The 7,973-nt window shown below is 44.4% G+C and overlaps 1 non-coding gene across 1 annotated transcript; it reads left to right on the forward strand.

The window, feature by feature from the left end:
- Window positions 1–244: 244 nt before the first annotated feature.
- LOC143681788 (U6 spliceosomal RNA) lies at window positions 245–351 on the forward strand. Its single transcript, XR_013174847.1, has one exon. It is a non-coding gene; the product is annotated as a U6 spliceosomal RNA (small nuclear RNA).
- Window positions 352–7,973: the final 7,622 nt, after the last annotated feature.

Raw genomic sequence — 7,973 nt, forward strand, 5'->3', positions numbered from 1 at the left:
TTTACAGTCACACAACTGGAACGTGGTGGAGTTTTGGAGGATTCAGGTCAGTCTGACTCCATATCTCCTTTTCTTTCCATTACATCATCCTGTCTCTAAGGAAAAAAAACTACACTAAACTTTATTTCCATTGACCATTTATAACTTTTTCACCAAAATCAAGTATAGAATTGATCCCTGGCATCATTGAACATTGCAGTTCCCCCCTGCCTGCCTTGAGTAAACAAAGTTTATTAAAATAAATGTGCTTGCTTCAGCAGCACATATACTAAAATGAGAACGATACAGAGAAGATCAGCATAGCCCCTGCGCAAGGATGACATGCAAATTCGTGAAGCATTCCATTTTTTTAAATAAATAAATAAAATCTAATAAACACATACACAAAATGTTCTTCTAGAAAAAAACAGAGAATCTTCCCATAAGACCCATGACCCCAGACAAAGAAGAGTTGATGAGATGAAACCCTCTAGCCTTCATGTGAAACAGAAAGCAGCAAGGCTCAGGCACAGGCCCTGGGGCTGGAAGACAATGGGAAGCTCATTTGTCCAAGTCATACTTTCCAAGCTGACTTCAAAGTACCACCATCTAAAAACCTCCTATAACAGCAACCTCCTACCTACAGGCATGGCCTATTACATTTGAGACAGTTCTGTATATTTAAAAAGACAATTTATAAGAGGCAAAATGAGCTCAAAACCCAAGTACTTAGGGAAGAAATTCCCATTGTCAAAGATGCTTCATTTTCCAAAAGGTCCACACAGAAAGGAACCATTTGAGTATCATCACTTTCCATTAGTCTGAAGAGCCAAATGAATTCAATACCAAAAAAGCAAAAAAATGGATCAAGAAATCTGAATTTCAGGGAAAATAAAGCCCGCTTCTAGGGGGAAAAAAAAATAACATCTATGTTCATGTAAATCCTGGCAGCCTCTACCAGTGATTCTGGCCTGTAGGACCATAACACTAAGGACGCTGGTGCAGACTCAGCCCAGGACAAACCCACATCCCTTTCCCCTCAGCAGTCGACAGCACACTCACTCTCAGAGAATGTGGACAGCAAACCTGGCTATGCATGCATTCGAGGTGTGAACTTCATGGAAACTCCAGTTCTCTGCATATATGTCCAGCTGTTTTCCTAGGTGGCTGGTTCAGGCTGCCTCATGTTCATGCAAGTTCTTACTGACGGATGGTTGCAAGCAACACTCTCATGCATGTCAGCAAGGCTTCTTCTATATTTATCAGCCCAAATCCATAAAGTTATTAAAAATAGATGTTTTTCCTTTTAAAATTGATTAAAAAGTTAAAATTGAGTAAAACAACTGAAAACAATGAACACTGATAATGGTGAGGGAAGAATGTGATCAAAAAGGTAGTATAAACTGGAACAGCCTTGACATGTGAACTTCAGCAGTTTCTACCCAGTTTTAAATGTTAATGCCCTGTCTCCCTAATTCCACTTGTAGCAATCTATCAGATTCATACTAGCCTAAGTACTCAGAAGGCTAACAGTCAGTACAGTGGACTAAGCAGAATGGATAGTATTATTTATTTATTTTTATTTATTTAAACTTGTCTATTTATACCAAACACACTTCAACACTGTTTAAAGATTAAAACAAACATTAAAAAATAAATTTTAAAGCTTAAAACCTCATGTACAAGAAACACAACAGGAACTCAAAAACAGGGCTGAAACCAAACAACCCAGGAGTTTTCAGAACCATGGATTATCAGAATTCAGTATATGATATAGGGGTCAGCAGGGGAACCCACATGCTCTTGCTGGGGTGACGAAGGACTACCATGCTGAGAAACAGGGTCCAGAATACCTCTCTACCACATCTCAGAGACATAAAAGGGAAACTGTCAGTCTGTCTGGACATTTGGGTAGAAAAAAGGTTATCTATGAGAAATCAGAACCCCAAGTCTATGCTACATACTGTAATAAAGCCTGGATTACCTCACACTGTTCCCTAGTTTTTCCTAGGGCTAAAACTAGTCTGAACCAGATGAAACTTTATGGTACATACCACAGGCAAACTCAAAACCACCACACTGAAGATGTTTCATCAACTAGAGACCAAAGGGACTCACCCCAAAAAACTCCAACAATAGATAAGCTCACACAAGAGGAAATTAAACACCATGAGAGATGATTTAGAGTATGCCTATATTTTTAAAGCAATAGAAAAAGGAAGAGATACTAGCAGACATGAATAAGAAACTATTTTAAATGAATAGAAATATTTCAAAATGAACCAGATAGACTTTCTAGAAATGAAAAAGGTAGACACTGAAAACAAAGCAAACATGCAAAAAGATTACTCAATAAACAGGTAAAAACTAGAAAGATAACTTTCAACTTAAAATTAAATACTCATTTTTTTCTCTACCACCTTATAAAGACAGAGCGTGAGGTGGTGGAAGGTGTTCTTCTGTGGAATTAAAGACTCCTCCTTGAAAGGGGGATCCTGGTTGCAAAAGCTGAGGAGTTGAGAGGCAGAGAACTGGAGACCATCTGGCTGGTGCAAACAGCGTAATGCAGAAGCCCAGAGCCCTCATGAACACACGAATTGGGGAGACAGGGAGACAGGGACCAGGATGTAAGTCAAGCCACCTTCATTGAGTGTGCTACCCTCACCAGTACAGTCTGGTGACCTACAACTCACCCTACACCCCACGTACCTGAACCCAGTTGCCCACCCATCCACCCCCGCCCCACACTCCAAGCACCCCTGCCCTGCCATAACCCTCTCCACGTGTGTACTTGTCCCATACCCCTACCCCAAGCATGCACACACCTGCCTCAGCCCAACCCAGATCTCCTGCAAAAATGCAGTCTCAGCCTGTCCCTCCCAAGTGCTACCTGCCCATTCCTGCCCCCTGCAGGCAGTTGCCCCAGCATAAATGCTGCAGACACTTAACTCCATACTCAGGCTACACCCACTCCCAACCCATACAGTTGCACAACCCCATCCCACCCACCCTGAGCTCTGGACACATGTACGTTAGTTTATAGCCCTTCCACATCTGTGCATGCACATGCCCACAGTACTGTTCCAAGCTCTGGGCAAGCACTGACCTGCTCAGCCAGGCCACATCTGCCCCCAGCCCATGAAGTGACAACACCAACCCACTGCCCTGAGCTCTGGGCATGTGCACGAAGGGCCCTGCACCCTAGACCAGTGCACACCAGAGCCACCCCACCAGACCCATGCACCTGCACAGCCCCAAGCTCCCCATTACTGCATGCCCACACTTACAGACACCAGAGCAGCATCCCCAACCTGTGCTTATACCTGTGCTGCAAAACATCACCACACTGTTGTACCCTGCCCCATGCCCCGCATCCTGCTCCATATCAATCACACAAATATAAGGCTTTACACTATTGAAGGAAATCAATTTCCAAAGTAAGTCAATCAAGATATTTACATGCCACAAAGACAGGAGAAGATCACCAAGCATACCATGATGCAGACAGATAAAGTGCAGCCTAATGACCAATATAAAATACCAGAGGAGACACAGACACTGGAACAACTAATCAAAACTGCTCATGTAACTCACTAAATAAAATAATGGGATGGTTAATGATGTAAAAGAGATCAAGAAGACATTAGAAGGGCATAAAGAAGAATTTGAAAGAATAATTAGAAAAAGAGTGATATCAAAGAAATGAAAGATGCTGTAGACAAAATAAAAAACATACTAGAGACACACAAAAGCAGATTTGAAGAGGCAGAAGAGAGAATAAGTGAACCAGAGAACAGAACAACTGATTTCAAATACTCAAAACAGCAAGTGGCAAAAAAGATGGAAAAAATTGAATTAGATGGCAGGGAAACGATGGACAAAACAAAGCACCCAAATATGAGAATCCTAGAAGGAGTGTCCTAGAAGGAGAAGAAGATGAAAAGGCTGGGAAGATTAGTTGAGGATATAATGGGGGAAAACTTCCCAACCCTTATAAAGGATATAAATATACAAGTCAAAGAAGCTCAACAAATTCCAAACAGAAGAAATTCAAATAGGCCTTCCCCAAGACACATATTAATCAGTCTGTCAAATGTTGAAGAGAGGCAGAAAATCCTGAAAGCAGCAAGAGAAAAACAACCTACTACATACAAGGGAAACCACTTGTGTAAGACAGAGTTCAACTTCTCAACTAGCACTATGGAGGCAAAAAGGCAGTGGTATTATACATTTAAATCCTGAAAGATAAAGTCTTTCAACCAAGAATTCTGTAACCAGCCAAATGGTCCTTCAAAACTGAGGGAGAGAAGATGGGAAGCACAGAATCTGCATGCAGTAAGTGCTTCCTTTTCTAGAATTAGTCCACGAGGAGAATATGGTGAAGTCTAAAGCCAAATTGCTCCTAACTAGATCACTGCTTAGAGGATATCAGCAGCCTAACAGGGAGAAAAGCCCACTTTGAAAACAACAGCTGCTATCCCCATTCCACATGTGCTTTGTGCCACTTGTTCCTGTGAACGTTGAAGAAATTTGACTGAGGTATCCTAACTCATTCAATCTTAATTCGACCAATGGCATCTAATAATGAGGAAAGTAAGCAGAATATCAGATATAGGCTATGGCCAGAGACCAGATTTTTTAAACTGACTAGCCAGGTTCCTGGCAGCTAAGTGAGGTGTGGAATTTTGTTCATCCTCCAGCCCAGCTAATAAATAGTCAGGAACAGTACAGAACAATTGCTGGGGACACATCAGTGACCAGACACACAGCATATACCAGTCTGGACAAGGTGAATCAGCTGCAATCCCACCCAGAACTGTAAATCCCCAAGCCATTGAGGGTGGCACCCCTACCCCACGGGCTGGTTCCTGGAGGGGAAGGAAAGAGACTTTACTAGCAGCAGGGGCTGAACTCAACCAAGCTCCAACTATGGAAGTAATGAACAAATTCTGACTACTGAGCCCCCAGCTCAGATAAACACCAAACAAAAGTTAAAGGTACTAATTTTTCCCCCAGCACAGAAGGGGCAGGGATGACAGGGCAAAAAAAACCAGAGGTTTTTTGAGATCAGACTGTTGGGTAGCTGATGGCTGGTTAGCTGATGGCTAGGGGTAAGTGGCCGTACTGAGTCAGTCACACAGACACACAGCACACAGCACACAACTCAGGAGACAACCCTCAGGGGTGAGTGGAAGTCGTCCCCTTTATTGAGGAAGTGCACAGGCTTATATAGGCTGGGAGCATGCAGGGACATGTGTCGGATGGGGATTGGTAGCCGTTGTTGCTAGGGCGGAAGGCAGATTTAAGGTTAGCACTTTTGGAGGCCATTTTGTGCTGCCCTGCATCAGCCACAGCAGCCATGTTGGCAATATTTTATGGCTTCTCCATCAATTTCTCCTTTTTGGTTTTTAGCTTTCCAGGTAACTGTGCCTGTCTTAGGTTGCCTCCTCCAGAGGTCTTACCCATTTTTGGCTACCAGCTAAGCCACTGGAAGTGAGGGGCAGCAGCGCCTGTCTTAGGTTGCCTCCCCAGGAGGTCTTACCCGTCATTGGCTGCCTGCTGATCATCACACAGGAGGACTGAGATGTGCAGCTTAGGCTGGCTAGTATGGAGACCATGGAGATGCAGGCAACACAACTTTATGACAAAGCCAAAACCCAGACAACGGTGGCATTAGTTGCATGAGTTGGGAGTGTATGTGGGAGTGTATGAGGTGGGAGTGTATGCGAGGGGGGTAGGTCAGGAGGTTCTTGGCGGTGCGTGTTTCAGCTCGCAATAAACTTCTCCAGGGCTTAATCTTCTTTTAGCCACTCCTGCAATGAATCTTAAGCAAACGATTTAGTGGGAATTGATGCAACAGGGGGGTGGGGATAAGGGAGGATATGGAGGCAGGGGAGGCTCGGGTTCAGAAAGGGGAGGCTTGGGTTCAGAAGCAGGCAGAGGATCCGGCGCGGAGGTGGGGGGTGGAGAGGTTGAAGCCAGAGTGGCAGGCAAAAGTGAAAGCACTTCAGAAGGGGCTCGCATGAGGCATGCATGTATCGCAAGGAGAGTGGGAACGAGACCTAGAGGAAAGATTTTTCCCTCGTGTTCCTCAGTGGCGCGAACATGCTGAAGGAGTTTGGAACAAGTATTTGGGTCCCATATCGAGGCAGTTTCGAGCCAGGGGTTGGATCACTTAAGGACTTCCCAGTACTCATGTAAGGTTTTCTCAGGGATTTTGACCCGCCTCGCGGCCAATAAGGCGTGGATGGCTCAAGACTGAGGCATGAAATCAGAGGAGGGAGTGTTGCCCATGATAGGGAGAATTTAGAGGGAGCGGTATGCACAGAGAAACAGCCGAGGGGGCCACTTTCCGAGATGGGGGTGACTGTCACTGAGAACCACCAAAGGTGGCGACTATCACGGAGAATCGTCAAGGGGGCGGCTATCACGGAGAACTGCCGAAATGGGGGTGGCTGTCACAGAGAACCACCAAAGGGGGAGGGGTGACCCCACGTTGGGTGCCACTTGTTGAGTAGCTGATGGCTGGTTAGCTGATGGCTGGGGGTAAGTGGCCATACTGAGTCAGTCACACAGACACACAGTACACAGCACATGACTCAGGAGACAACCCTCAGGGGTGAGTGGAAGGCGTCCACTTTATTGAGGAAGTGCACAGGCTTATATAGACTGGGAGCATGCAGGGACACGTGTCAGATGGGGATTGGTGGCCATTATTGCTAGGGCAGAAGTCAGATTTAAGGTTAACACTTTCGGCAGCCATTTTGTGCTGCCCTGCATCAGCCACGGCAGCCATGTTGGCAATATTTTATGGCTTCTCCATCGGACAGCACAAAATATGTGAAAAGGTCTGGACCCTAAAAACGGGGGCAGGGATACATAGGACCTGGAGATACATAGAGCAACATACCAACTAAAGCTCTTGATGAAAAAACCTGAGAAATAGGGGTCCTGCTCTGAAAAGGATATTTTTTTTGCTTTGTTTCTACTGCTTAACAGCTCATTAGATACAACTGCAAGGCTTCTCAGGCTCCAACTGCCCCAGGCAAGGGCAGAATTAAGCTTACGTGAGAGACAGAGAGCCTGGTCAAGTGAAAGGAGTTAATTCCCTGTAGGCTGTGCCTTCCTGGGGACAGGGGTGAGGCCCAGCTCAGGTGGAATCCCTCCCTCAAGGAATTCAGACCCCAGGAACTGAAAAACTGAAGCAATTAAAGCCAGCCTACAACCTCTCTTCTATCTCAACCATGCCCCCAGCAGGAAGAGTCGCTGAAGTTAAAGGTACCACATCACCTTATGCTGGTGAGACCCACAGGCAGAAAAGCACCACATACTGGGAAGGACAGGAAAAACACAGAGTCTAGAGGCTTCATAGGAAAGTCTTTCAACCTGCTGGTTCTCACCCTCAGGGAAAACTGATGAAGGTGACTCATTCCTCCTGAGAAGAGGCCAATCTGGCCTGGGAATATCTGACCGGGGTCTACAATATCTAAGTAGACCCTCCTAAGAAAAAAAAGGGGCTCCATAAAGGCAGATCAAGAAATAAGAAAACAAGAATTGAAAAATTCTGATCCATTAAACAAAACTTATGCTAGAGGTCTAGAATAAGCTGAACTGAATGTCAAAGAACAAATAGAAAACAAAGCCATCCAGTAAGAAAATCCTAGGTAAAAGAATGAAAACAATCTCCACAATAAACTAATTAAGGAAATCAAATGCCTAGACACTAGTAAAAACTAACAAATCATACTGGGAAAATTGAAGATATGGTCCAAAGGAACAAACCACCAGTTCAAATGAGATGCAGGAGTTGAAACAACTACTTCAGGATGTTCGAACAGACTTTGAAAATCTCATCAAAAATCAAATAAATGAACTGAGGGAGGATATAAAGAAGGCAATGGGCAAACAAAAAAGAAGAAATCAAAAGTTTTTGAAAAGTTTGTGAAAGAATAAATCACAGAACTAATGGGTATGAAAGGCACAGCAGAAGAGAT

The sequence above is a fragment of the Tamandua tetradactyla genome, chromosome 4, assembly GCF_023851605.1.
Source record: "Tamandua tetradactyla isolate mTamTet1 chromosome 4, mTamTet1.pri, whole genome shotgun sequence".
NCBI lineage: Eukaryota > Metazoa > Chordata > Mammalia > Pilosa > Myrmecophagidae > Tamandua > Tamandua tetradactyla.